Below are 5709 nucleotides of genomic sequence, written 5' to 3'. Positions count from 1 at the left end.
TCACAAACATCAGCGCTGGTATTTCGGAGGCTTCCCTCTGGGTGACTCCTGTGAAGATGAGAAGCTTTTGCAGCCTCTGATTGAATGGGGAGGCATGCTGAGATTTTGGCAAGGCGCGCGTGTCTGCAGCACTTCCACGGAACAAGTGTGAACACAAACAAACCCAGCGCTGGAGAGGAGGAGAGCCCCGAGGGAGCGGCAGCGCCCGGCCCGCTCAGCCAGCTCGGGTTTCCCTCTCGGAGAGCGCAGGTACCAAATGTGTTAATTGGGCAGGTGGAGCTCCCCGACACCCCGGGCTGGGCAAAATCCACCTGTACCTGACTGAGACGCAGCCAGGAGGAAATGAGCGCAAAGAAACGAGACAGAAAACGCGGAAAAGGGGCCAGAGCTGAGCGCTGGCGTTTCTCCTCTCCGTGCCTGTGCCCCGATGAGCCGGCAGAGCTCCTGGCCTCGCCGCAGCTGCCGAGCTCTGCGCTCCTGCGGCTTTGGGGGGCAGGATCCCCGGAGGTGCCGCTCTCAGCTGCGAGCTCTCCGAGCCTCTGGAGCCCAGATGGGAGGCAGACAGCTCCGGCTCGCCGAGGCAGCGCCCAAACCGCGTTCAGCTGCGGGAGCTGCAGCCGCAGCCCGGCCCTGGGCGCCTCGCGTGCCTCGGATTCCTCCCGGCCCTCCCGGAGGGGCAGCTCCAGCGGGGCCAGGGTACCGCTGGGGCTGGGGGTACGGGCAATAAACCCCTCCGGCAGCAACCTAGCGACATTCCAAGCCATTTCCAGCATGAAAGCCATGGTCTGGTTTTTATTAAGTTATCACTTCATCGTGTTCCCTGATTGCCTTCATTCACGCCTTAGTTGTCTACAGGCGCTATTAAAAAAAATAATACATATTCATAGCGCAGCAAATGGGCTCTGCTCCACATTTTAGTGTCAAAATCAAGTTCGGGTGAAGGGCTCCTCTGGGAGCGCTCCGGGGCCGCTTCCCGGGATGCGCCAGCGAGGGGCGGCGGCGGCGCGGAGCCTTCCCGAGGCCGGGGAGGGGGAGGCGCGACACTTCATCTGTCATCTCACGGCAGAGAGCGTCCCCTCCTTCCTCGCTCCCCTGGCAGGACGGCAGAGCAGCACCGGGCGGTCCCGGTCCCGGTCCCGCTCCCGATCCCCATCCCGATTCCACTCCCAATCCCGATCCCGATCCTGATCCCCATCCCGATCCCGATCCCCATCCCGACCCCGATCCCGATCCCGCTCCCGCTCCCGGCCCCGCGAGCTGCGGGCGGGGCAGGGCTCGTGTCCAGGCGGACGGACAGTGGTCACCAAGGACATTGCTCCCTTAGGGACTCAGATCCCGAGATTTCTGCTGCGGGCTCGGAGAGGGGTTTCCTCTCTGTAGGGGGGAGAGGGGAAAAAAAACCAACAAACAAACCGAGAGAGAAAAAAAAGAAAGAAACAAGAAAAAAATGGAAAACAGAAGAAAAGGGAAAAGAGAAAACGAAGAAAAAAGGGGGAGGGAAAGGGAAAAGCAGAAAAGGGAAAGGAAAAGGAGAAAGGAACAATTCCTCATTGCCAAGATCCCATCCATTGCTGCCCTCTGGCACTGGCAGCCATTCCCTGGGTGCTGTCCCTGCATCCCCTGGAAATTGTCTCTCTCCAGCTTTCCTGGCTCCTTCAGGCCCTGCAGGGCCACCCTGAGCTCAGCCCAAGCTTCTCCCGTGCAGGCGAGCAATCCCAAATCGCTCCTGTCAATCCCGGTTCCGTGATCGGCCGTGCCTGGGAGGGACCCGAGCCTGACAGACCGGGGATCCTGCCTGCGTTTTAAACAGCAATTTAATTATTGTGTTCTCGCTGACAGCGGGCTCTTGAGTGTCAAAAGTTTATAAATAAAAAGGTTTTTTTTTCACGCTGAATGAGAGCAGGAGATGGCCAATTTCCCGCATGTTTTTAATCCTGCAGATATCACAAACATCAGCGCTGGTATTTCGGAGGCTTCCCTCTGGGTGACTCCTGTGAAGATGAGAAGCTTTTGCAGCCTCTGATTGAATGGGGAGGCATGCTGAGATTTTGGCAAGGCGCGCGTGTCTGCAGCACTTCCACGGAACAAGTGTGAACACAAACAAACCCAGCGCTGGAGAGGAGGAGAGCCCCGAGGGAGCGGCAGCGCCCGGCCCGCTCAGCCAGCTCGGGTTTCCCTCTCGGAGAGCGCAGGTACCAAATGTGTTAATTGGGCAGGTGGAGCTCCCCGACACCCCGGGCTGGGCAAAATCCACCTGTACCTGACTGAGACGCAGCCAGGAGGAAATGAGCGCAAAGAAACGAGACAGAAAACGCGGAAAAGGGGCCAGAGCTGAGCGCTGGCGTTTCTCCTCTCCGTGCCTGTGCCCCGATGAGCCGGCAGAGCTCCTGGCCTCGCCGCAGCTGCCGAGCTCTGCGCTCCTGCGGCTTTGGGGGGCAGGATCCCCGGAGGTGCCGCTCTCAGCTGCGAGCTCTCCGAGCCTCTGGAGCCCAGATGGGAGGCAGACAGCTCCGGCTCGCCGAGGCAGCGCCCAAACCGCGTTCAGCTGCGGGAGCTGCAGCCGCAGCCCGGCCCTGGCGCCTCGCGTGCCTCGGATTCCTCCCGGCCCTCCCGGAGGGGCAGCTCCAGCGGGGCCAGGGTACCGCTGGGGCTGGGGGTACGGGCAATAAACCCCTCCGGCAGCAACCTAGCGACATTCCAAGCCATTTCCAGCATGAAAGCCATGGTCTGGTTTTTATTAAGTTATCACTTCATCGTGTTCCCTGATTGCCTTCATTCACGCCTTAGTTGTCTACAGGCGCTATTAAAAAAAATAATACATATTCATAGCGCAGCAAATGGGCTCTGCTCCACATTTTAGTGTCAAAATCAAGTTCGGGTGAAGGGCTCCTCTGGGAGCGCTCCGGGGCCGCTTCCCGGGATGCGCCAGCGAGGGGCGGCGGCGGCGCGGAGCCTTCCCGAGGCCGGGGAGGGGGAGGCGCGACACTTCATCTGTCATCTCACGGCAGAGAGCGTCCCCTCCTTCCTCGCTCCCCTGGCAGGACGGCAGAGCAGCACCGGGCGGTCCCGGTCCCGGTCCCGCTCCCGATCCCCATCCCGATTCCACTCCCAATCCCGATCCCGATCCTGATCCCCATCCCGATCCCGATCCCCATCCCGACCCCGATCCCGATCCCGCTCCCGCTCCCGGCCCCGCGGGCTGCGGGCGGGGCAGGGCTCGTGTCCAGGCGGACGGACAGTGGTCACCAAGGACATTGGTCCCTTAGGGACTCAGATCCCGAGATTTCTGCTGCGGGCTCGGAGAGGGGTTTCCTCTCTGCAGTGGGGAGAGGAAAAAAAAAACCAACAAACAAACCGAGAGAGAAAAAAAAGAAAGAAACAAGAAAAAAATGGAAAACAGAAGAAAAGGGAAAAGAGAAAACGAAGAAAAAAGGGGGAGGGAAAGGGAAAAGCAGAAAAGGGAAAGGAAAAGGAGAAAAGGAAGGGGAAGGAAAAGAGGAAAGGGAAAGGGGAGGGAAAAGGAGCCAGTCCACTGCCCACTTCTCCCTCCCGAGCCCCCAGGGTGATGCCAGACGGCCTCAGGACACAGCGGCCCCGAGCTCCGGCTGCTCCCGGCACCTCCGCCCTCTGTCCATCCCTGCCCTCGGTCCATCCCCGCCCTCTGTCCACCCCTGCTCTCTGTCCATCCCCTCTGTCCATCCCTCTGTCCATCCCGCTATCCATCCCCTGTCCATCCTTCTGTCCATCTCCCTGTCCATCCCGCTGTCCGGGCCATGGCCGGAGGCTGTTCCCCCCGTTCCCGTTGTCCATCCCTCTGTCGGTCTCCCTGTCCATCCCGCTGTCTGGGCCGTGGCCGGAGACTGTTCCCCTCGTTTCCCACTGTCCATCCCGCTGTCCAGGCCGTGGCCCCCCTGTTCCCCCCGTTCCCCCCTGTCCATCCCGCTGTCCATCCCGCTGTCCATCCCTCTGTCCAGGCCGCGGCCCCCCTGTTCCCCCCGTTCCCGCTGTCCCTCCCGGCAGGTGAAGCCCACCCTGCTCGGGTCCCTCCCCAGCCCGGGGGCTCCGGGCAGGTTCCTGCCCCGCCCGGGGCTGCTGGAGCTCCCGGGCCGAGCCGCGCCTGCCGCGCACCCGGGGGACCCCGGGACCCCCATCCCTTTACAGCTCCTTCCCTGGGGAAGGAAACTCCCAGCCTTTGGGCAGAAACTTGCCGAGCCCTGGCGGGCAGGAGCCGAGCGCTGCGGCTTTTCCCCGTCCTCACTCCAGCGCCGCTGCCCGGGGGGGATCCCCCCGCCCGCCGCCCCTCCCGGCCTGCCCGGGGCCCGCTCCCCCTCCTCCGGCCGGGCCCTGCGGGGCTCCGGGAGAGGCTCCGGGGCTCAATTCGTTGTGCTCCTTGTCGCCCTGTTCTCCCCAGCCGCCGGGAGAAGGCAGCGCCCGGCTCCGGCTGCCGCCGCCCGCAGAATAAACCCAAACTTCGCACAGCCCCCCTTCCCGCCCCGCTGCGCACCCCCGAGGCTCGGCCCCAGCCCCCCTCCATCCTCGGGGGTCCCCCCTGCCCCGCCGCAGCCCGGGCGCGTCCCCGGTGGCCGGGACACACGCCGGGCGGCGGGCCCGGCTGTCGCGGGGACAGATTTTCCTAATTGACCTGTTACGGATCATCCCCGCAACCGTTGGGAAACACATTTCCACGCTTCACTTCTTAACGTTTTAAATACATATTTAACGGATGGTTGAGGCTTGCCGGGCCAGCTGGGAAACACACGGGTGTAAAAATAATACAACAAAGGCGAAGGGGCCGGGGGGGCGGCCGGGGGATTTACCCCGGTGCGAGGAAGCTCCGACCCTGTTGCGCGGAGCTGCCGGGGCGAGGGGACGCGCCGGGAGCCGGGCGAGCAGCGCAGCGAGGCGGGAGGCATTTCCGAAGGTCATTTTTTGTTCGTTTGTTAACGCCTTTTACTCTGTCTTTCTTTCTTTCTCTCCCCTCTCCTGCTCCCTTCCCGCTGAAGGATTTTTTGGGGGCAGATTTGAGCGGCCGCTCCAAGAACTTCTCCGGGTCTGTGCGGGGCCGGAGGCGGGGGATGCTCGGGGCGATTCGCTCGCGGGGAACGGAGAGGCCGAAATCCCGCTTTCCTCCGCCTCTCCTTGCCCCGCTTGACGGGGGAATCACGCCCGGGCTCGGGCAGGAGGGGGCACCGGGCGGGGGCAGCGCTGCGAGCGGCCGAGCGGGCGGACGGGCCGGGCACCGGGGAGCACCGACGTGCCGGGGGCTGCTCGCTCCCGTCCCCGCTCCCGTCCCGTCCCGCCCCCCCAACAGCTGTTCCCGGCGCTGTCATTGTCGCGTTTTATTATGGATTTGACAAAAGTCCCTCCCCCCCGCCGGGCTCCCCGCGCCGCTCGGGCCGGCGCCCCCCGCCCCAGCGAGCCGGAGCGGCCCCGGTGACATCAGCCGTGCCCCCGCCGCCGCCGCGGATTGGCGCAGCCCCCCTCCCGCCCGGTGACATCGTTCCTCCCCGGCGCGGCTATAAAGCGGCGGCCGCTCCGCCGCAAGGTGCGCGCTGCTGTGCCGTGCTCGCCCGTCCCGGCGCGCCGCTCGCCACGGTGAGTGCCCCCCGCGCCCGCGACCCGCGCGGACCCCGGCCCGGCCGGCAGCGGCGAGGGGAGGGACGGGACGGGACGGGACGGGACGGGACGGGACGGGACGGGAGCCGCCCC

At 64.2% G+C, this 5709-nt stretch overlaps 1 protein-coding gene across 1 annotated transcript in view; it reads left to right on the top strand.

Moving 5' to 3' along the window:
- The first annotated feature begins 5539 nt into the window (after nucleotides 1-5539).
- OLIG2 (oligodendrocyte transcription factor 2) overlaps nucleotides 5540-5709 on the top strand; it is a 3218-nt gene continuing 3048 nt past the window's right edge. Inside the window, exon 1 of the mRNA XM_039704313.1 lies at nucleotides 5540-5595. The gene's annotated coding sequence lies outside the window, so the exon portion shown is untranslated. The remainder of the gene's footprint in view (nucleotides 5596-5709) is intronic.

This window comes from Passer montanus, unplaced genomic scaffold (assembly GCF_014805655.1).
Source record: "Passer montanus isolate IOZ18808 unplaced genomic scaffold, ASM1480565v1 scaffold171, whole genome shotgun sequence".
NCBI lineage: Eukaryota > Metazoa > Chordata > Aves > Passeriformes > Passeridae > Passer > Passer montanus.
This window is presented reverse-complemented; position numbering and strand designations above follow the sequence as displayed.